The sequence below is a fragment of the Bos grunniens genome, chromosome 8 (assembly GCF_055505025.1).
Source record: "Bos grunniens cultivar Pamir isolate PY7600 chromosome 8, Bosgru_T2T1.0, whole genome shotgun sequence".
In the NCBI taxonomy this organism is placed as follows: Eukaryota; Metazoa; Chordata; class Mammalia; order Artiodactyla; family Bovidae; genus Bos; species Bos grunniens.
This window is the reverse complement of record NC_141172.1, coordinates 45799261-45824050: the sequence shown is the minus strand read 5'-3', so window position 1 is coordinate 45824050 and position 24790 is coordinate 45799261. Positions and strand designations below refer to the sequence as shown.

General features: G+C 37.4%; 1 protein-coding gene and 1 pseudogene across 8 annotated transcripts in view; one reads left to right on the top strand and one right to left on the bottom strand.

Annotated features, from left to right (window-relative positions):
- Positions 1-24790, top strand: part of TRPM3 (transient receptor potential cation channel subfamily M member 3) — a 612777-nt gene that overhangs the window by 108869 nt on the left and 479118 nt on the right. The window lies entirely within an intron of this gene.
- On the bottom strand, positions 2852-3777 carry LOC147367014 (beclin-2 pseudogene; annotated as a pseudogene).

The following is a 24790-nucleotide window of genomic DNA, read 5'->3' as shown; positions in this document are numbered from 1 at the left end:
TTTTATATGAGGTGTGAGATTAAGTTGAGGTTCACCTGTTTATTTATCCATTTTGTCTATGGATTCCAATTTCTGTAGTATCATTTCTTAAAAAAAACTATCTTTCCTGATAAATTGTTTTTACACCCTTGCCAAAAATCAGTTTGACATATTTGTATGGGTCTATTACTGGGTTATTTATTCAGTTCCATTAATCTATGTGCACATCCCTTTACAAATATCATATTATCTTGAGTAATGTATCCATATAGTAAGACTTGATTTGGGGTAGAATGCTTCCTCCTACTTTACTCTTTTTCAAGTTTGCTTTAACTGTTTTATATTTAATTGTGATGTTAATTTATAATGAAAAGCAACAGCCCATGCTCCACTTACATTCTTATTCCAACCTCCTGGAGGCAAGAACTATGAACTAATTGCATTTTAGTTTCTTTTGTTGGTTTACCTTTTTTATCTCTTAGTAGTATGTTTATATTGCTACCTCTTGATTTCTCCATTTTTGATGTTGTGCACTATTTTCTGCTGTAATATACACTGTCTTAGCTGACTTAAACCAATGGCCATTCCCTCTTCTAACTTTTGCTGTGGCTAAACCACTAGTTTTAGTTTGTTCTCTGGGCCTTTGTGGACCTTAAATGCCATTACTGCTCACCCTACATTTTCACCTCATATTGTCTTATACATGGTTAAACTTTTCAACACTTTCATTCTGTTTTCTGATGATTAATAATTGTTTTATTTCTTTATAGTCTGATTTGAAAAGTTGAAAATCAGTAGACATTATTAGCTTTTTAAAACTGTAAATATTTAATCATAAATTTCTCTGTTGTGCCAAATAGTACCCTGTGAATCATCTCCATTATAAATATTCCTTATACCAAGTTGAAATAGACTATCTCTACCAATTGTCAAAATTAAGTCATCTTTTAGATTACTTCACACTTGAATGATGGATTTATTATTGTTTGTTGAATTGCATATTGTCAGTCTTTTGTGGATAAATTTTCTTATTCAAGTATTGCATACGTAAAGATTATAACTGTACACCCTGATTTATTTGTTTAAATAAATAATATTATTTATTATTTATATAGTAATATATGTATTATTTATCAGGCTATACTTCCTTTATTTATCACAATAAATAGAACATTACTAGTACCTCCAAAACCTTGTTTGTACCACTTCAGTTATTACATGCCCTTCTCCAGTCATTTTCCTGACTTCACACACTATATGAATTTGTTTTATTTGATTCTGAATTTTATATAAATTGAGAGATACAAAGTTAATCCTTTGTCTGGCTTCTTGTATTTAACATTAAGTTTGTAAGAGACATCACTGTGTTGCATTCAGCAATAATTATTTTTGTTTCTGAAAAATAGTTTTTGTAGTAAAATATCACAGTGTCTTTATTTTATCATTATTCAGTTTTAAATTTTATGTGATAACATTTTCACAGTAGAATATTTTAAAAAGCAATCTCCCCTTCATAGAAAAAGTTATTTTTGACGGTACTATAAGGAGACTCATGTGAGACTACACTTGAAATTTATAACCAGGAGCTTGAATGCCTTTGTCTAGTTTTCCTCTGTGTTCAAGTGGGTTCTGATGGGATAGAACCCACCACTGCTTCCAAGGTCTTCTGTCAGGCCTTTCTTCACATAAATCTTGTAGGGTAAACAGAGACCTGGCTCACTTTTGTCAGCCGCTCCCTTGAACTGTTGCATGCCGTCCAGGAAAGCCATCACAGCCTGGTCAAATTTGTGGTGATGCAAGAAAGCATCAAGTGGGCCTTAGGAAGCATCTCTATGAACCAAACTAGTGGAGGTGATGGAATTCCAGCTGAGCTATTTCAAATCCTAAAGGATGCTTCTGTTAAAGTACTGTACTCAATATATCAGCAAATTTGGGAAACTCAGCAGTGGCCACAGGACTGGAAAAGGTCAGTTTTCATTCCAGTCCCCCAAAAAGTAATGCCAAAGAATGTTCAAACTACCACACAACCACCCTCATCTCATACACTTGCAAAGTAATGCTCAAAATTCTCCAAGCTAGGCTTCAACAGTATGTGAACTGAGAACTGGCAGATGTTCAAGCTGGATTTCGAAAAGGCAGAGGAACCAGAGATCAGATTGCCAACACCTGTTGGATCATTGAAAAAGCAAGAGAATTCCAGAAAAACGTCTACTTCTGCTTCATTGAGTACACTTAAGCCTTTGACTGTGTGGATCACAACAAACTGTGGAAAATTCTTAAAGAGATGGAAATATCAGACTGCCTTACCTACCTCCTGAGAAATCTGTATGCAGGTCAAGAAGCAACAGTTAGAACCAGACATCAGACTGGTTCCAAATTGGGAAAGGAATACATCAAGGCTGTATATTGTCACCCTTCTTATTTAACTTCTATGCAGAGTACATCGTGCAAAATGCCGGACTGGATGAAACACAGCTGGAATCAAAATTTCTGGAAGAAATATCAATAACCTCAGATATGCAGATAATGCCACCTTTATGGCAGAAAGTAAAGAGGAACTAAAGAGCCTCTTGATGGAAGTGAAAGATGAGAGTAAAAAGGCTGGCTTAAAACTCAACATTCAGAAAACTAAGATCATGGCATCTGGTCCTATCACTTCATGGAAAATAGATGGAAATAGTGACAGTCTTTATTTTCTTGGACTCCAAAATCACTGCAGATGGTGACTTCAGCCATGAAATCAAAAGGTGCTTTGTCCTTGGAAGAGAAGCTATGACAAACCTAGACAGAATATTAAAAAGTAGAGACATTACTTTGCCAACAAATGTCCATATAGTCAATGCTATGGTTTTTCCAGTAGTCACGTATGGATGTGAGAGTTGGACCATAAAGAAAGCTGAGCACCGAAGAATTGATGCTTTTGAACTGTGATGTTGGAGAAGACTCTTAAGAGTCCCTTGGACTGCAAGGAAATCAAACCAGCAGGGCAAAAAGCAGCAGAGCTACCTGTCTCCAGGCTGCATTCCAGCACACAGGAACAGTGGGGAAGTAGCCCAACCTGAACTTATAGATGGTGGTTAAGGGGCCGTCATGCCAGATCTCAGATGTGGTGTTAAAAACGTTAGTTTTCTCCAGCTGGTTTCACTGAATCTGAGCATATCATAGCTGCTTCTCCACACTTCTCAGCTCGTTGTGTAGTTCTAGTTGTTGCCATTTTCAATTTACTGTAGTCCTTCTGGTATTGCTTTTCCTGCTGGTCCAGGATCTCAGTCTCTTCCTGGGCTGCCTCAAGATCTGCTGCTACTCTTGGTTTTTCTCCACCTCCTCCACCTTCTGGACCAGCCTTGCTTCCTCCAGCTCCACGCTCTTCAGCTTCTCCTGCAGCATCTCCCTCTCATCTTCACTTGTCCATTCCCTGGTTTCCAAACAGCGCTTGTAGTTCTGAATCTCAGATTCTGTGATGGTGAGTTGAATGTCCAATAGCTTTAAAAGATAATACAGTCCACACACACTGAGTGGTCCACATCTGTTTCACCAGAAAGGATGTCAAAAATATCCCTAATAGTCTTCTGGATAATGGTGAGATTTTTCAGAGTCCAGTCTCTCAAGCAGAGTGAAGTTGAAATTGTCCCAGGAACATCCTACTGCCAGGGAGGTGAGGAGAGGTCCTGAAAAAGGCACTACCTTGTAGATTTTCAAAATTTCCCTCCTCCCTGGAAGAAGGGCCTCCCTCCTGGGTTTTTCCTGCTACCTCTGAGCTGAAATGAGCATCAGAGCTTCAGGTTCATAGGTCTCCATGGACTGATTCTGTTTCAGTATGGATTAAGTGGAGAGAGGTCATGATGGAGGTCTTGATTCTCACCTTGACACTCTTTCCTCTCGGTCTTGCAATGTCTTTAATCCAATCCTGATGAGCATTTTTTCTCTTTGTGAGAGAAATGTGGCTAATGTGAATATTTTAAGTCTTCTTTTGCTTGTCTTTGAGTATGTACATACAGACTTTTTGTTGGGCATATATTAAGAGTATAATTACTGTGTTATAGCATATGAATATTTTCAAGTTTAATGAATACTGCTAAACAGTGTTTCTAAGTTTTGCTATCCTATAATCTCACTAACATGCGTGAGAATTCTACTTGATCAATTTCTTCACCAACAGTTAGTCTTGGCAGTTGTTTTAGTTTTACCCAGGTTAGTGAGTAGATGTTTTTACCTTATTGTAGTTTTGATTTTCATTTTCCTGATAAATAATGAGGTTGAATAGATTTAAACCTATTTTTGTTTATTTTGTGGCTTTTTTTTTTTTCACTTTCATTAAACTGTCTGATTGAGCCAAAAAATTGTAGTGTTATCCAGTTTATCAATCTATTCTGTTTTGGTTACTGTCTTTTGCCCTATTTAAAATATACTTGCCTATCCCAAGTTTATAGAAATATTGCATAATATTTTGATCTGGAAGCTTTATTGTTTTACCTTTAATATTTAGATTTACAGTCTACTTGAAATTAACTTTTGTGTATCAATGTGAGGTAGGAGTAGGAGTCAAAATATATTTTTTTCCATATAAATATCTGCTACTTTGGTTCCATTTCTTTAAAATGTTATCCGTTTTCTGAAATTCTACAGTGAAATCTTAGTCATAAGTCTAGTGTCCATAGATGAAAGGATCTGTTTCTGCCCTTCTATTCTGTTACATTGTTCTATTTACCCGTCTTTGTACCAACACACAGTTATAGCTTTTCCTGATTCTTTTTTTAAACTCTTTGAATTGAAGGATAATTGCTTTACAGAATTTTGTGGTTTTCTGTCATATGTCAACAAGAATCAGCCATAGGTATAACCCATGTCCCCTCCCTCCCTAACCTCCCTCCCATACCCCTCCCCATCCCACCCTTCAGCCTGTCACAGAGCCCTTTTTGGAGTTCCCTGAGTTACACAGCAAATTCCCATTGGCTATCTATATTACATATGGTATTGCAAATCACCCATGTTACTCTCTCCATGCATCTCACCTTCTCCCTCCTCCTCTACCTCTATGTCCATAGGTCTGTTCTCTATGTCAGTTTCTCCATTGCTGCCCTGAAAATAAATTCATCAGGACCATCTTTTTAGATTCTATATATGTGCATCAGTATACAATATTTGTATTTCTCTTTCTAACTCACTTCACTCTGTCTAATAGACTCTAGATTCATCTACCTCATCAGAACTGACTCAAATGTGTTCCTTTTTATGGCTGAGTAGTATTCCATTGTATATATATGTACCACAGCTTCTTTATCCATTCATTTGTCAATGGACAAGTAGGTCAGTGCTTCCATGTTCTAACTATTGTAAATAGTGTTGCAGTGAACATTGGAGTACATGTATTTTTTTTTCAATTTTGGTTTCCTCAGGGTATATGCCAAAGAGTGGGATTGGTGGGTCATATGGTGGTTTTATTCCTAGTTTTTTAAGGAATCTCCATACCGTCTTCCATAGTGGCTGCATAAATTTACATTCCTACCAACAGTGCAAGAGTGTTCCCTTTTCTCCACACCCTTTCCAGCATTATTGTTTCTAGACTTTTTGATGAGGGCCATACTGACCGATGTGAGGTGATATCTCAACGTAGCTTTGATTTACATTTCTTGTAAATAATGAACGATGTTGAGCATATTTTCATGTGTTTGTTACCCATCTGTATGTCTTCTTTGGAGAAATGTCTGTTTGCCCACTTTTTGATTGGGTTGTTTGTTTTTCTGGTATTGAGCTGTATGAGCTGTTTGTATATTGTGGAAATGAATCCTTTGTCAGTTGTTTCATTTGCTATTATTTTCTCCCATTCTGAGGGTTGTCTTTTTACCTTGTTTATAGTTTCCTTTGCTGTGCAAGAGCTTTTAAGTTTAATCAGGTCCTACTTGTTTACTTTTGTTTTTATTTCCATTACTCTAGGAGGTGGGTCATAGAGGATCTTGCTTTGATTCATGTCATCAAGTGTTCTGCCTATGTTTTCCTCTAAGAGTTTCATAGTTTCTGGTCTTAAAGTTAGGTCTTTAATCCATTTTTAGTTTGTCTTTGTGTATGGTGTTACGAAATATTCTAATTTCATTCTTTTACATTAGCTGTTCAGTTTTCCCAGCACCATTTATTGAAGAGGCTGTCCTTGCCCCATTGTATATTCTTGCCTCCTTTGTCAAAAATAAGGTACCCATAGGTGCATGGGTTTATTTCTGGGCTTTCTATCTTGTTCCATTGGTCTATATTTCTGTTTTTGTACCAGCACCATACTGTTGATGACTGTACCTTTGTAGTATAACCTGAAGTCAGGAAGCCTGATTCCTCCAGCTTCATTTTTCTTTTTAAAGATGGCTTTGGCTATTCAGGGTGTTTTGTGTTTCCATATAAATTATGAAACTTTTTGTTCTAGTTCTGTGAAAAAAATGCCATTGGTAATTTGATAGGGATCACATTGAATCTGTGGACTGCATTTGGTAGTATAGTCATTTCACAATATTGATTCCTCTTAGCCAGGAACATGGAATATCTCTCCATCTGTTTATGTCATCTTTGATTTTTTTCATTAGAGTCTTATAATTTTCTGTGTACAAGTCTTTTGTCTCCTTAGTTAAGTTTATTCCTAGATATTTAATTCTTTTGTTGCAATGATGAATGCAATTGATTCATTAATTGCTCTTTCTGATTCTTCATTGTTAGTATATAGAAATGCAAGTGATTCCTGTGTATTGATTTTGTATCCTGCAACTTTGCTAAATTGGCTGATTAGCTCTAGTAATTTTCTGATGCTATGTTTAGGGTTTTCTGTGTACAGTATCATGTCATCTGCAAGCAGTGAGAGCTTTACTTCTTCTTTTTGATCTGGATTCCTTTTATTTCTTTTTCTTCTCTGATTTCTGTAGCTAGGACTTCCAGAACTATGTTGAATAATAGTGGTGAAAGTGGATACCCTTGTCTTGTTCCTGATCTTAGGGGGAATGTTTTCAGTTTTTCACCATTGAGAATGATGTTTGCTATGGGCTTATCATATATGCTATGACTTCCCTGGTAGCTGAGATAGTAAAGCGTCTGCCTACAATGCGGGAGACCCGGGTTCAATCCCTGGGTCAGGAAGATCTTCTGGAGAAGGAAATGGCAACCCACTCCAGTATTCTTGCCTGGAAAATCCCATGGACGGTGGAATCTGGTAGGCTACAGTCCATGGGGTCGCAAAGAGCCAGACACAACTGAGCGACTTCACTTTCACTTTCTTTCACTTGATCATATATGGCCTTTACTAGGTTGAGGTAGGTTACTTCTATGCCCATTTTTGAAGAGTTTTCATCATAAATGGGTGCTGAATTTTGTCAAAGGCTTTTTCTGCATCTATTGAGATGATCATATGGGTTTTATCTCTCAATTTGTTAACATGGTATATCACATTGGTTGATTTCATAGTGAAGAATCCTTGCATCCCTTGAATAAACCCCACTTGATAATGGCGAATGAGCTTTTTGATGTGTTGCTGAATTCTATTTGCTAAGATTTTGTTGAGTAATTTTCCATCTATGTTCATCAGTGATATTGGCCTGTAGTTTTCTTTTTGTATGTTGTCTTTGTCTGGTTTCGTTATAAGGGTGATGGTGCCATCATAGAATGAATTTGGAAGTGCTTCTTCCTCTGCAATTTTATGAAGTTTTAAAAGGATAGGCATTAGCTCTTCTCTAAGTGTTTGATAGAATTCTCCTGTGAAGCCTTCTGGTCCTGGTCTTTTGTTTTTTGGGGAGATTTTTGATCACAGCTTAAATTTCAGTGCTTGTAATTAGATTGTTCGTAATTTCTATTTCTTCCTGATTCAGTCTTGGAAGATCGAACTTTTCTAAGAATCTGTCCATTTCTTCCAGGTTATTGAGTTTATTGCCATGTAGTTGTTCATTATAGTCTTTTATAATCCTTTGAATTTCTGCATTATCTGTTGTAACCTCTCCTTTTTCATTTTTAATTTTGTTGATTTGATTCTTCTCTCTTTTTTTCTTGATGAGTTTGGCTAAGGCTTTGTCAATTTTGTTTATCTTTTCAAAGAACCAGCTTTTAGTTTTATTAATCTTTACTATTTCTTTCATTTCTTTTTCATTTATTTCTGGTTGTTTCTTTATGATTTCTTTCCTTCCATTAATTTTGGGTTTTTTTTTTTTTCTTCTTTTTCCAGTTACTTTAGGTGTAATGTTAGGTTGTCTATTTGATGTTTTCCTTGTTTCTTGGGGTAGGATTGTATTGCTATAAACTTTCATCTTAGAGCTGCTTTTGCTGCATCCCACAGGTTTTGAGTTGTCATGTTTTCATTGTTACTTGGTTCTAGAAATTTTTTGATTGCCCTTTTGATTTCTTCAATAATCTGTTGGTTATTTAGAAACATGTTGTTTAAGCTCCATGTGTTTTTGTTTCTCACAGTTTTTTTTTTTTTTCCCTGTAACTGATGTCTAGTCTTATAGCATTTTGGTCTGAGAAGATGCTTGATACAATTTCAATTTTCTTAAACTTACTGAGGTTTGATTTCTGACCCAAGATGTGGTCTATCCTGGAGAATGTTCCATGTGCACTTGAGAAGAAGGTGATTCTTCTGTATTTGTATGGAATGTCCTGAAGATATCGATGAGATCCATCTCATCTAATGTATCATTTAAGACTTTTTTCCTTATTAATTTTCTGTTTTGATGTTCTGTCCATTGGTGTGAGTGGGGTGTTAAAGTCTTCTACTATTATTCTGTTACTGTCAATTTCTCCCTTTATGTCTGTTAGTGTTTATTTTATGTATTGAGGTGCTCCTATGTTGGGTGCATAGATATTAACAGTTGTTATATCTTCCTCTTGGATTGATCCCTTGATGATTATGTAGTGCCCTTCCTTATCCCGTGTAATCTTCTTTATTTTAAGGTCTATTTTGTCTGATATAAGGATTGCTACTCCTCATTTTGTCTGATATGAGGATTGCTTCCCATTTGCATGGAATATATTTTTCCATCCTCTAAGTTTCAGTCTATATGTGTCTTTAGGCCTGAAGTGGATTTCTTGTAGACAGTATATACATGGGTCTTGTTTTTGTATCCATTCAACCAGTCTTTGTCTTTTGGTTGGAGCATTTAATCCATTTACATTTAAAGTAATTATTGATATATATGTTCCTATTGCCATTTTCTAATGTTTTGGGTTGATTTTGTAGATCTTTTTTCTTCTGTTGTATTTCCTGACTATGTAAGTCCATTTAACAATTGTTGTAAAGCTGATTTGGTGGTACTGAATTCTCTGCCAGCTCGCTGATTCGTTTTTCTGCTTCAGATATTCTGCTATTGATTTCTTTGGGAGTATTTTTCATTTTGGTAATTGTGTTGTTTGTCTCTGTATGCTTATTCTTTAATTCTTCTAGGTCTTTGTTAATTGATTCTTACATTTTCTCCATTTTGTTTTCAAGGTTTTTGATCATTTTTACTATCATTATTCTGAATTCTTTTTCAGGTAATTTTCTTATTTCTTCTTCATTTATTTGGACCTCTGTGTTTCTAGTTTGTTCCTTTATTTGTGCAGTATTTCTCTGCCTTTTCATTTTTTTTTTAAAGTTATTGTGTTTGAGGTCTCCTTTTCTCAGGCTTCAAGAAAAGTTGAATTCTTTCCTTGAAGAAGATGGAATTCTTTCTTCCTTTTGGTTTCTGCCCTTTTAAGGTTGGTCCAGTGGTTTGTGTGAGGTTCGTTTAGGGTGAGATTTGTGCTGAGTGTTTGTTTGTTTTTCTTCTAATGGGCAAGGCTGAGTGAGGTGGTACTCCTGACTGCTGATGATTGGGTTTGTATTTTTGTTTTGTTTGTTGTTCAGATGAGGTGTCCTGCACAGGGTGCTACTGGTGGTGGGGTGATGCCAGGTCTTGTATTCAAGTGGTTTCCTTTGTGTGAGTTCTCAGTGTTTGATACTCCTTAGGTTTAGTTCTCTGGTATCTAGGGTCTTCGAGTTAGTGCTCCCACTCCAAAGGCTCAGGGTTTGATCTCTGGTCAGGAACGAAGATTTCACAAGTGGTTTGTTATGACATTAAGGGAGAGTAAAGCAAATATCTAAAAGTGAGAAACCAAAGATGAACCCCAGACAAATGGCAGTTACAAAATCAGAGAAATAATAATTAAAATAATGGAGTATACACAAATACATATACACCCATGACCAAAGTGAAAACAGTCCAACAAAAATAAAGTACAGTAGATTGATTCAGCAAACAAGGGAAGTAAAAAATTATATTTCCCAGTTAAGAACAAAACTAACTTAAGCACGAACTGGAAAACAAAACTAAAGCAAGGTGCCAAGTGAGGAATAAAGCAATGAAAACAAAACTAACAAATATGTTGAGAGGAAAGGAATGAAAGAAAAGAAAGAAAGAATAGATATGCACAGTTAAATAGAGGGAGAAAAAGAAGATTTATATACATTAAAAATTAAGTGGAAGGGGAAAAGGACAGTAGGAAAAGCAAAGAAAGGAATAAATGTAGAAAAATAATAGTAGGTTTAAAAAATTAAAATTTAAAGAAGGGAAAATAAAAATAAAAAAAGAGGAAAACTCCACAGAACTGCAAAAGCCTAATGGCAGATGTTTATGACAACAATGTAAAATGTGACTAAGGAAAAAGAAGAAAGAAAAAAAAAGCTCAAAACATTAATTGGATTTCTTAGTGCCAATAAAATTGACAACTACAATGGGGGCAGGGGTGGGGGGGAGAAGGAAAGTACAAAAGAATCACAGAATAAGTCAAAAAATAAGAATAATAAATGTTTTTCTTGAGTCACTGCTGTCAGAGTCCTTTCCCGCACTGGGAATCACAGTCCACCTTACCTCCCTAGAATGCCTTCCAACACTGTACTGATCTCTGGACCCACAGTGGGGGCAGCTCAGATTCTAATCTGGTCCTACTCCTATGTGTTCTTGCCTCCAGTGTCCACAACTATCAGAGCTAGCGCATTTTCTTTTGTGGAAGCTCTCAATGGCCTTTTATATATTCCATAGACACAGAGTCTGCTTATTTGATCATGTGGATTTAACCTGCAACTTGTACAGCTGATGGGAAGGTTTTAAGTCTTCTTCCTTAGCCACACTGCCCCTGGTTTTCAATTGTGGTTTTATTTCCACCTATACAAGTGGGTGGTCCACTGGAGTTTAGCTCCCAGTGGCATGCTGCGATTCATGGGGTCACAAAGAGTTGGACACGACTGAGCGACTGAACTGAACCCTGAATCATGGAATATGTTTCCATCTACTTATGTCATCTTTTTGTACAGTTCTTCTGTGTATTCTTGCCACCCTCTTCTTACTATCTTCTGCTTCTGTTAGGTCCATACATTTCTGTCCTTTATCGTGCCCATCTTTGCATGAAATGTTCCCTTGGTATCTTTAAATCTCTATCTTTCCCATTCTGTTCTTTGCCTCTATTTCTTTCCATTGATCGCTGAGGAAGGCTTTCTTATCTCTCCTTGCTATTCTTTGGAACTCTGCATTCAGATGCTTGTATCTTTCCTTTTCTCCTTTGATTTTCACTTCTCTTCTTTTCATACCTATTTTAAAACCTCCTCAGACAATCATTTTGCTTTTTTGCATTTCTTTTCCATGGGCATGGTCTTGATCCCTGTCTCCTGTACAATGTCACAAACCTCCATCCATATTTCATCAGGTACTCTATCAGATCTAGTCCCTTAAATCTATTTCTGACTTCTACTGTATAATCATAAGGGATTTGATTTAGGTCATACCTGAATGATCTAGTGGTTTTCCCCACTTTCTTCAATTTCATTCTGAATTTTGCAATAAGGAGTTCATGATCTGAGCCACAGTCAGCTCCCAGTCTTGTTTTTGCTGACTGTATAGAGCTTCTCCATCTTTGGCTGCAAAGAATATAATCAATCTGATTTCAGTGTTGACCATCTGGTGATGTCCATGTGTAGAGTCTTCTCTTGTGTTGTTGGAAGAGGGTGTTTGCTATGACCAGTGTGTTCTCTTGGCAAAACTCTATTAGCCTTTGCCCTGCTTCATTCCATACTCCAAGGCCAAATTTGCCTGTTACTCCAGGTATCTTGACTTCATACTTTTGCATTCCAGTCCCCTATAATGAAAATGACATCTTCTTTGGGTGTTAGTTATAAAAGGTCTTGTAGGTCTTCATAGATATTCTGGAATGTGAAGTCAAGTGGGCCTTAGAAAGCATCACTATGAACAAAGCTAGTGGAGGTGATGAATTCCAGTTGAGCTATTTCAAATCCTGAAAGATGATGCTGTGAAAGTGCTGCACTCAATATGCCAGCAAATTTGGAAAACTCAGCAATGGCCACAGGACTGGAAAAGTTCAGTTTTCATTCCAGTCCTAAAGAAAGGCAAAGCCAAAGAATGCTCAAACTACCGCACAATTGCACTCATCTCACCCACTAATAAAGTAATGCTCAAAATTCTCCAAGCCAGGCTTCAGCTAAGCGTGAACCATGAAATTCCAGATGTTCAAGCTGGTTTTAGAAAAGGCAGAGGAGGCAGAGATCAAATTGTCAACATCTGCTGGATCATGGAAAAAGCAAGAGTTCCAGAAGAACATCTATTTCTGCTTTATTGACTATGCCAAAGCCTTTGTCTGTGTGGATCACAATAAACTGTGGAAAATTCTGAAAGAGATGGGAATACCAGACCACCTGACCTGCCTCTTGAGAAACCTATATGCAGGTCAGGAAGCAACAGTTAGAACTGGACATGGAACAACAGACTGGTTCCAAATAGGAAAAGGAGTATGTCAAGGCTGTATATTGTCACCCTGTTTATTTAATTTATATGCAGAGTACATCATGAGAAATACTGGACTGGAAGAAGCACAAGCTGAAATCAAGATTGCCGGGAGAAATATTAGTAACCTCAGGTATGCAGATGACACCACCCTTATGGCAGAAAGTTAAGAGGAACTAAAAAGCTTCTTGATGAAAGTGAAAGAGGAGAGTGAAAAAGTTGGCTTAAAGCTCAACATTCAGAAAACTAAAATCATGGCATCTGGTCCCATCACTTCATGGGAAACAAATGTGGAAACAGTGGAAATAGTGTCAGACTTTGTTTTTTGGGGGCTCCCAAATCACTGCAGATGATGATTGCAACCATGAAATTAAAAGACGCTTACTCCTTGGAAGGAAAGTTATGACCAACCTAGATAGCATATTAAAAAACAGGGACATTACTTTGCCAACAAAGGTACATCTAATGAAGGCTATATTTTTTCCAGTGGTCATGTATGGACGTGAGAGTTGGACTGTGAAGGAAGCTGAGCACCGAAGAATTGATGCTTTTAAACTGTGGTGTTGGAGAAGACTCTTGAGAGTCCCTTGGACTGCAAGGAGATCCAACCAGTCCCTCCTAAAGGAGATCGGTCCTGGGTGTTCATTGGAAGGACTGATGCTGAAGCTGAAACTCCAATACTTTGGCGACCTCATGAGAAGAGTTGACTCATTGGAAAAGACCCTGATGCTGGGAGGGATTGGGGGCAGGAGGAGAAGGGGACAACAGAGGATGAGATGGCTGGATTGCATCACCAACTCGATGGATGTGAGTTTGAGTAAACTCCAGGAGTTGGTGATGGACAGGGAGGCCTGGCGTGCTGTGATTCATGGGGTCGCAAAGAATCGGACACGACTGAGTGACTGCACCGAACTGACTGATGTCATCTTTGATTTCTTTCTTTAGTATCTAATTTTTTGGTATACAGGTCTTTTGTCTCCCTAGGTTGGTTTATTCCTAGATATTTTATCGTTTTTGTTGCAATGGGGAATGGGATTGATTCCTTAATTTCCCTTTCTGAGTTTCCATTTTAGTATATAGAAATGCAAGTGATTTGTATGTATTTACCTTGTATCCTGTGACTTTGCTGAATTCACTGATTAGCTGTAGTAATTTTCTGATAGTTTCTTTTGGGTTTTCTATGTATAGTATCATGTCATCTGTAAACAGAATTTTACTTCTTTTTGTCTGATCTGGATTCCTTTTATTTCTTTTCATTTTCTAATTGTTGTGCTAGGACTTCCAAAACTATATTGAATAATAGTGGGGAGTGTGGACATCCTTGTCTTGTTCCTGATCTTAGAGAGAATGCTTTCCATTTTTCAGCATTGAGAATAATGTTTGCTGTGGGCTTTTCATATATGCCCTTTACTATGTTGAGGTAGCTTTTCTATGCCCATTTTTTGAAGAGTTTTAATCATAAATGGGTGCTGAATTTTGTCAAAGGTTTTTTCTGTATCTATTGAAATAATCATATGATTTTTACCTTTCAGTTTGTTAATATGGTGTATCACATTGGTTAATTTGCATATATTGAAGAATCCTCGCTTCCCTGGAATAAACCCGACTTGATCATGGTATATGAGCTTTTTAATGTATTGTTGAATTCTGTGTGTGAGAATTCTGTTGAGGATTTTTGCATCTATGTTCATCAGTGATATTGACCTGTAATTTTCTTTTTCTGTATTGTCTTTGCCTGGTTTTAGCATCAGGGTTATTGCAGCCTCATAGGATGAGTTTGGAAGTGTTTATTTCTCTGCAGTTTTTTGGAAGAGTTTCAGAAGAATAGGCATTAGCTCTTCTTTAAATGTTTGATACAATTTCCCTGTGAAGTCATCTGGCCCTAACCTGGAGATGTTCCATGTGCACTTGAGAAGAAAGTGTATTCTTCTGCATTTGGATGGAAAGTCCTAAAGATGTCAATTAGGTCCATTTGGTCTAATGTTTCACTTAAGGTTTGTGTTTCCTTATTGATTCTCTGGTTTGATGATCTGTCCATTGGTGTAAGTGGGGTGTTAAAGTCCCCTACTATTGTCAATTACTATCGATTTCCCCTCTTCATGCCTGTTAGTGTTTGCTTTATGTATTGAGATGCTCCTATGTTGGGTGCATAAATATTTACAGTTGTTATGTCTTCTTCTTGAATTGATCCCTTGATTATTTTGTAGTGTCCTTCTTTGTCGCTTATAATATTCTGTATTTTTAAGTCTATTTTTTCTGAAATAAGTATTGCCACTCTGGCTTTCTTTTGGTTTTCATTCACGTGGAATATCTTTTTTAATCCTTTTACTCTCAGTCTGTATGTATCTCTAGGTCTGAAGTGTGTCTCTTGTAGGCAGTATATATATGGGTCTTTTTTTTTTTTTTTTTATCCATTCAGTCTGTATCTTTGGTTGGTGCATTTAATCCCTTTAAATTTAGATAATTATTGATACATATGTTCCTATTGGCATTTTCTTGATTGTTTTGGCTTTGTTTTTGTAGATCTTTCCTTTCTCCTGTGTTTACTGGCTATATAAGTCCCTTTGGTATTTGTTGCAAGGCTGGTTTGGTAGGTCTAAATTCTCTTAACTTCTGCTTGTCTGTAAAGCTTTTGATATCTCCATCATTTCTGAATGAGATCTTTGCTGGGTATGGTAATCTTGGTCGTAGATTTTTCTTTTTCATAACTTTAAATACGTCCTGCCATTCCGTTCTGGTCTGCAGAAAGATCTACTGTTAATTGTATGTGTTTTCCTTGTATGTTACATATTGCTTTTCGCTTGCTGCTTTTAATATTCTTTCTTTGTGCTTAATTAATCTCCGTTAACTTGATTAATATTTAATATTAATATCAATGTGTTTCTCCTTGGGTCTATCCTATCAGGGACTCTGCACTTTTTGGACTTGATGGACTATTTCCTTTCCATGTTGGGGAAGTTTTCAACTATAATTTCTTCAAAATGTTCTCAGTGCCTTTCTTTTTTTCTTCTTCCTCTGGGACCCCTGTAACTCTAATGTTGCTGCATTTAATATTGTCCCAAAGGTCTCTGATGGTATCCTCAATTCTTTTCATTCTTTTCCCTTTATTCTGCTCTTCAGCAGTTATTTCCACCTTTCTATCTTCCAACTCACTTATCCATTCCTCTGCTTCAGTTATCCTGCTATTGGTTCCTTCTAGAGTATTTTTAATTTCAGTAATTATGTTATTCATCTCTGTTTGCTTATTCTTTATTTCTTCTATGTCCTTGGTGATTCTATTAACTGTAAATGTTTCTTGCATTTTCTCCATTCTATTTTCAAGTCTTCAGAGCATCTTTACTATCATTACTCTGATTTCTGTTTCAGGTAGGTTGCTTATTTCCTCTTTGTTTATTTGGTCTTGTGAGTTTCTTGCTTTTTCATTTATGCTGTATTTCCCTGTCTTTTCATCATCTTTTTTGTTTTGTTTTGTTTTTGTAACTTGCTCCACTTGAGGTCTCCTTTTCCCAGGCTTTAGGGTTGTATTCCTCTTCCCTTTGGTTTTTGCCATTGGAGGGAAAGGTTGATTGAGGGGTTTGTGTTGATTTTTTGTTAGGGGTGACTTGTGCCTGTGTTCTAGTGGGAGGAGATCAAACAGATCAAGCAGGTAACTACAGAAATAATGGGACATATACACACACTTCCACAAATACAGTTACAACCAAAGTATTCTAAAGAAAAAAGTACAGGGACTGACTTGGTGAACAAAGGAAACCAAAAGTGATATCAACCAATTAAAAGCAGAGCTAGCTAATGCTCAATCTGGAAAACTGAGCGTGAGCAGAGGGCTCTTGGGGAATATAGCAAAGAGAGCTCAACAATTTAACTTACTTGGTGAAAAAAGAATGAGTGAAGGAAAAAGGGAGAAAAAATGAGAAGAAGGGAGGGAAAAATGAAAATGAGGGGGATGGGAAAGAGGGTAGAAAAAGAGAGAGAGAGAAGGAAAAACAGAAAAGCAAAGATAAATAGATGTATGTGGAAGAGATTTATATATCTTCAGGAATAGCTACAGCTGGTAAGGAACTATAGGAAAAGCAATTGAAAAAAATCAAAAACAAAATTAAAAAAAACTCATTTCAAGGAGCTTAGCCTGTCCCCCTGGAGGCCTGGGGTCTTCTGCTGTTGCCTAGAGCTTGCTTTGTGGGAGCTGTTCCATATCTTGGTGAGTTTTCGATGTATTTGTGGGGAGGCTGGCGATCTCCTCACCTTACTCCTCTGCCATCTTCTTCCGTCTCCCCCCTGATTCTTGAAATGTGGTCATGTAAGTATTCCAGTTCATGGTGGTTCTGATTATTTTTGGCCCTTTGAATTTCCTTATAAATTCTAAAATCAGGTTATCATTTTAAGAAAACTCTCTTAGACTTAAAACTGAGATTGCATTGTTTATGGATCAATTTGCAGAGACATGGCATCTTTACGGGCTTCCCTGGTGGCTTAGAGGTAGAAGCGTCTGCCTGCAATGCAGGAGACCTGGGTTCGATCTTTACAATATCAGTATTCCAACCCATGAATCTACTATATACTCCACAATTATTTAATTTTTAAAAAATCTCCACTCTGTATATGTTTTTCAGTTTTCTGGGTACTTAGACTTTTTTCACTTATTTTGTTAGAATTATTGCTAGGTATTTGAAGATTTTTTGTATAAGCAGAAACTCTTTAAATTTAAAAATATAACTGTTAATGAAATACAGAAATAAATTAACTTTCATATATTGACCTTTTAGCCAATGAACCAAATTATTTCACTCATTAATCCTAAAAAATATATCTGTAGATTCTTTTCTAGTTATTATAATCTTTTGTACTTTTAGTCACTTTAGTACATGGTTTTCATTTGGGAAGATGATAAAAATTCTAGAGGTGGATATTGGTTATAGTTGTGGGACAATGTGAATGTATTTAGTGCCATCAAACTATGCCTTTAAAAATGGTTCAAAAGGTACATTTTGTGTTATGTGTATTTTACCACAATTTAAAAAAGATGCTGATGATATCAGCAGTGTACTCACGGTTGGTAGTGTCTTCAGAATTTCTTTACCTCTCTCATGATTTATTATTATTAGGCTAGAAGCAAAGGTGTAGGGAACTGTCCAAAGTGTGCATCTCAGTGTCACATGTGGTATTCTAGTCAAAACAAAAATAGGCTCCATATCTCTACTGAATTAAACTAAACAACTCTGGTTCATTGGTTTTCTTTTTCCTTAGCAGATTTTCATAAGGAAAACTCTGGTTTAACTACAGAAAAAATATGAAAGTCCCCAAATGATAAAATCCAAAGTGTATGGTAACTGGAAACTCTCATGGTACTCTGAAGTACTCTGAACATGAGGACACAGTGAATGAGGAAAAATGTCTTAGAACTGCTTTAGAATGAGTCTAGGATATAGTATCAAGTGAAAAAAAAAAAAAGCAAAATTCAAAGGATTCAAAATATTTAAATCTAGTCTTGAAACTACATACAATGAGACTAGTCAGTTTGTTGAAAAATCATGAGGTAACTGACCCCAGGACCCTTTGAAAATGTCAGTATAATGAATATCCAGAAAAGATAAATATAAAGGTAATAAATTTATTCTAGTTTAAAAGAGATTACAGAGACTTGACAATGAAATGCTGTAAGTAATCCTTTATTGAATCCTGGGTCCAACAGCAACAAAAATTTTTAAAGACATCTTTGGAAAATTTGAATATGAACTATATATTAAGTTATATTTTTCCATGTTACTTTTCTTGGTTGTGATATTGGTTTTGTAGTTATATAGGAAAATATTATGGTTCTTACTGATATATGTTGAAGAATTTGGGGATAAAGTGTCAGAATATCTGCAATTGTGTTCAAGTAATTCTGAAGGATATATGTGGAGAATAGCTCTAGCTGAAAGTATAGAGGTGCTCATTATACTGTTGCTGCTGCTGCTGCTGCTAAGTCGCCTCAGTCGTGTCTGACTCTGTGCGACCCCTGAAACGGCAGCTCACCAGGCTTCCCTGTTACTTCAACTCAAAAGCATATTTGAAATTTTTCAAACAAAAAGTTAAGGGGGGGAAAGGGATGTTAAGGATAAAAGATAATTTAAAATTAGAGCTAAGCCCTTTACTTATTTTGTAGTTCATTGAGTTTACATTTAAGTTTGAAGTTTGAGTTTACATTTAAGTAATGTTAAAGAGTTAATAAATTGGTCATCCTTAACTAAATAAGCCTTCCTTGAATGCCTGTTATATCTGAGGTGTAGTAGGTATTACTAGAGAATAGACATGTATAATAAATGGAAGGAGAAAAGAGCCAAAACAGAAAAATGATCAACATAATGGATGAAGTTATAGTGAAAACCTCAATGTAGAGTAATTGTGTGTGTCTCAAAGTTTGTCTTTATTTTCTCTGAGAGCTCTCATTAAAAAGAAGTGTGTTTGCTTGTATTAGATGGTTTTCTGGAGACCAACATTTGTTTTTAAAGTTTCAAAGCTAAAACCATTGGGTCCAGTTTCAGTGAAGTATTTCAAGCCACTGATGATGGCTTATGGCATATAGTACATAAAAATACGTAGTACATGGAGTCAGGGAATGCTTCTTTGAGTTGATGTCAAAGGTGAACTTTGAAGGGTGGATAAGAGTTAGGCAAATGGTATGAATTAAAGCATTCTAAACACAGGGAAGAACAGCATGTACAAAGAACAAAAACAGAAAGGGAACTTGGCGCTCATTGGGGAACTAAAAGAAGGTCAGTATGTCTGGAGCACAGAAAGGGAAAAGATGAATTTAAGAAACAAGACTGGAACCCTCTATCCCTCTTCACCCCTTCATTCCTCACTTTCCCCATCTCTATTAGCTTGTCAACCATAAGGGGGCACCTAAGACCCAGTACCTGGTCTGTGGTGTGCCTGCCATTCCAAAGATTTTTCCTTTCTTCCTTGGGGTTATATAAAACCATCTTGGGCAGCTCTCATCTCTTTCACATATGCCTCTGCCAACTGAGTAGCAAAGGAAAAACAGAAGTGACTGAGTTCCAAGTTACTGCCACCACATAATAGATGCTGTGTGTCTCATACTCCCTCTTGGGTTAGAAATCAGAATAGCTGCCTTAGACGCATGGGGATCGACAATGTAGTCCTCCTTTCATTAGAATGATTTTTTGCTTTGGATTCCACCTCAAAAATGCTAATTTTTCGGAGCTAGAGAATTGCTGTTTTTATAAGAGGACAAAAGAAGAGAAGAGTGTTTGGTTTTATTTTTTACAATGTCTCTATTGTTCCTGGCTTTTTTTTTTTTTTTTTTTTTCTTAGTGGACATTGTATGGCACCAAGGCATTTAGAATAATTCAGTATGCCTGTTTAGAAATCATGTAGATCAGTAGGAATAGTGTAACTTTGGGATACCAGATCTACGAAGTAGCATAAATCTTAGATTTGCTGAAATATAGTAAAGCTTTGCTGCTGCTGCTAAGTCACTTCAGTCGTGTCTGACTCTGTGTGACCCCATAGACGACAGCCCACCAGGCTCCCCCATCCCTGGGATTCTCCAGGCAAGAACACTGGAGTGGGTTGCCATTTCCTTCTCCAATGCATGAAAGTGAAAAGTGAAAGTGAAGTCGCTCAGTTGTGTCCGACCCTCAGCGACCCCATGGATGCAGCCTTCCAGGTTCCTCCATCCATAAAGCTTTAGATGACTTTAATAGAAAGAACAAATGTAAAAATCTTAAGAGAAAGTGACATGATGTATGTTTTTTTTTTTAATTTCTATTTTTTAGTTATTCCAGGGTTGATAAAATGAATCAAAAGATGCAGCACTAATGAATTGGTTATAGACATAACCCCACATTGGGCTTGCTTTTGGGAAGACCTAAGGGTTCTCAGACCACACCACCTACCATAGCCAGGACTCCCAGGTCCTGGCATTGGAGTGGCCCAGAACTGGCTTTGATTTCCAACTGCACTGATATTAGTGAATTAAGCACTAATTCCCCACTCCAGTACTCTTGCCTGGAAAATCCCATGGACAGAGGAGCCTGGAAGGCTGCAGTCCATGGGTTCGCTGAGGGTCGGACACAACTGAGCGACTTCACTTTCACTTTTCACTTTCATGCATTGGAGAAGGAAAGGGCAACCCACTCCAGTGTTCTTGCCTGGAGAATCCCAGGGACGGGGGAGCCTGGTGGGCTGCTGTCTATGGGGTCGCACAGAGTCGGACACGACTGAAGTGACTTAGCAGCAGCAGCAGCAGCAGCAAGCACTAATTCACTTAATTACCCATCCACCATATATGTTCTGCACCAATGTTTTACCTATTGGAGGGGAAGGCAGTTAGGTAAAACTGAGGAAATTCATTGTTATTTTGCATTCTGTGTGTAATTTGTTGAGACCTTTCTAATAAGAAACGGTATTTTGTTTTCTAGTTAACATAAGAACAAAACTTATCAAACTCACATCAGTTTCTTCTATGTAAATGACATGATTGATAGATTGCAAGATGAAGTGATTATAATTTATCTTGATTCTGTGAAGACTTTTATTCTGTGCATACTAATGGAAAAAAAAAAAAAGGTAAAACAGCCCACCTCCCTTTTCAGGGTGTGTCAGTCCTGTGGACCAAATTAGCAGATACACACTTTATTGTCAGCTTCTTATTAACTGTGTGAGGGGTCTAGATTGATGAGGTAAAGGGCAAGATCCCTTTCCTTTATGATGGCGGATAATTCTGTTATTTAATCAGCGAACTGTTGGTAAAGAATCCTCCTGCAATGCAGGAAACTCCGGTTCAATTCCTGAGTCAGGAAGATCCATGGAGAAGGGATAGGCTACCCACTCTAGTATTCTTGGGCTTCCCTTGTGGCTCAGCTGGTAAAGAATCTGCCTGCAATGCGGGAGACCTGAGTTCAATCCCTCGGTTGGGAAGATGCCCTGGAGAAGGGAAAGGCTACCCACTCCAGTATTCTGGCCTGGAGAATTCCATGGACTATATAGTCCATGGGGTCGCAAAGAGTCGGACACAAGTGAGTGACTTGCACTAATGGTAATAAAACTAGATAAGTTTGACAACTGGAAGAGGAAAGTCAAGTTTAAAAAAAAGAATCTAAATTTCTCTGGATCTGAACTAGATTGAAATTTTATTTCATTGAATATATACACTTTCAAATTTATTTTTCATTTAAACACCACACCTCAGGGGATTATTTTTGCACCACAAAAGCCTGGTCATGGGTCTGAAAAGCAGTTTAGCACTTTCTTTATTTTATTTCCAAAACTTAGCAGTACTTTGGAAATGACTAAAGAAAAAATAATAGCTAAAATGAGATGGAATTCAACACTTTAACCTCAGCGTTCAGCCAAATAGAATTTTAAGGCTCTGAATTGTAAACTCATTCCATTTGACTTGATTTTAAGGTCACATTGAGCCAAAACTAACTTATGTGCCTTGAATTCACTGCTTTGAACTGAAAAGTAAACTATTTACTTGCTCCCAATGAGAATACATTATGCAGAAAGATTGCTTCCTGTTTGTCCTAGAGGGGTTTCCCTTCCCTGAAAGAAGCCATAATTTGGGTCAGCTGTCTCTGCAGGGGCCATCCCTGACAGCTTTCTCAGGATAAGTGAGATCAGAAAAGCACCAAGCTGTCGTAATATGTGAAGCTAAAGGCTTGGCAGAGCACCTTCATTGCAGAGGGCTCTAATTTTAAATATGGTCTGAATGTTGAAGTCACAGAAGTGAAGTGAAGTTGCTCAGTTGTGTCCGACTCTTTGCAACCCCATGGACTGTAGCCTACAAGGCTCCTCTGTCCATGGAATTTTCCAGGCAAGAGTACTGGAGTGGGTTGCCATATCCTTCTCCATGGGATACTCCTGACCCAGGGATCAAACCCAGGTCTCCCGCATGGCGGGTAGACGCTTTACCATCTGAGCCACCAGGGAAGCCGCAGAAGTCACAGAAGAGGAACACATTTCCCCCAAGTGACTTCTGCTGAACCACACTGTGGATTGTTTCAGATGCTTCTGAAAGCCATTAGGATTGCTGTCCTGCCTGGATATTTTAGACCATCTGTAGGAGGAGTGCCCAGAAAGTGTTGTACCTCTTTTTGGTGTGACATTGGAAGGTGCTGGAGAATAAAAATAATCCTGGATCAACATATGAGTCAAATGCTGTATTTATCCATTCTGCAGTTAGGGAACAAAAACTTAAAATGCCACCTTGCCAAAAATAACAGGCAATTAAAGTATGTTGAATCCACGATACTACATGTGGTAGCCAAGTGTTCTCAAGAAGCATTATTGTAGAGGAATAATTATAATGGGTTTTCTTGTCTTTCATTTCCCTCTGATAATTCCTACCTAACTCTTTACCCTTTTGCCTTTGAAAAGAAATGAAGATTTCTTCTGGTTTTATCCAGGGTAGAATCACCACTTCTGCTTATTATTTTCAATCACTGTCCTGGCAAATTCTGATGCTAAATTCTGGTATGAACCACTGTCTCAAGGAGTCCAAATGAGGAAGTATGAACATCCACAGACTGCCACATTCACACAGCTGGAAAAATCAATTCAATTGAAAGTACACATGCAATCTACCTCAGGTGTGATGGTCAGCATATTACCAGGTCAGCACCTTCATAATTCTTTCTCTCTAGTGAGGCCCTGCACTAATGGTAATATACTCTGACTCATCTTTACTGAGTATTTTCATGCCAGCGTGCTCCCTTCTCTGAAAGGCAGCTGGAATTGGAGGAAAATGGAAAACTCATCTTAAGGTGAAATGGAAGGCGCCAAGGAGCTTAAAGGAGACAGTGATTGTCAGTCAGGTAGAAATACGGGGCTTTGCTACAATTATGCCTTGTAAATGTGCCTACGTTCCATCACAGTGCTTTCTATCTATCATTTATGGTACAAAAAATTCTGGAAAGTATGAAAATAAGGAGTGCACCATGTAGTATTGCAGGGGACAGAGGGATAGAAAGTAAAAGTTTAAAGAAAATCCAAGGACCATCATTGCAAAATAAATGGAAATACAGTTTCAGGACTTCTAAACCACACTAGGGAAGCTGTAGGTTTTACAGTGTTGTAATCTGGGTTCTAAGAGTAAATAATGTACCCTTTTTGTGGGCAAAGAGTAAATAATGTATCCTTTTTGTGGGCTAAGGGAGTGGTGTAAGATAACACAGTAGTAGAAAACAACTAAAAAATAGTGTAATGATACAAATAAAATTCAGTGAAAGGGGTTACATCAGGATAAGTAAAAACCTAAAACTGAGAAATACAATTGAAGCATGATATATGGGTTATGGAGAAGGCAATGGCACCCCACTCCAGTACTCTTACCTGGAAAATCCCATGGATGGAGGAGCCTGGTAGGCTGCAGTCCATGGGGTCGCTAAGAGTCGGACACCACTGAGAGACTTCACTTTCACTTTTCACTTTCATGCATTTGGAGAAGGAAATGGCAACCCGCTCCAGTGTGCTTGCCTGGAGAATCCCAGGGACCGGGGAGCCTGGTGGGCTGCCGTCTATGGGGTCGCACAGAGTCGGACACGACTGAAGTGACTTAGCATAGCATATGGGTTATATAAATAGAGAGTAAAATTAAAAACAATTCTTCAGCAACAGTTGTAACCTGAAAACAATAGAAACAGGCTGGAAGGCATATGGATAAGGTATTTCTTGTTACTGTGTGGGCTGCATGCTGTGGGATGTGGGATATTCTCTTGTGAGGCTTGGATGCTGTGTAAATGGATATTACAGGAGTGTTGAAACAAAAAGACTCAATTCAGAGAAGGTAGATACAGAATATGAAGAAGGGCACAATAGTTCATCCAAGAAATGCAAAAAAAAAATAAAAATAAAAATTTTACTAGAAATCTACAATGGATTATAATTAACAATAGTACCCAGGAACACTGCACATTTAGGGTTCTGTCAAATTAACTGCAATGTGTTTGTTCTGAAGATCATCTGGAACCTAGACATTAATGACATAGCCTTCAAAAGAAGCTAGCCTACCTTCTTAAAGGGAAGGTGAAAAA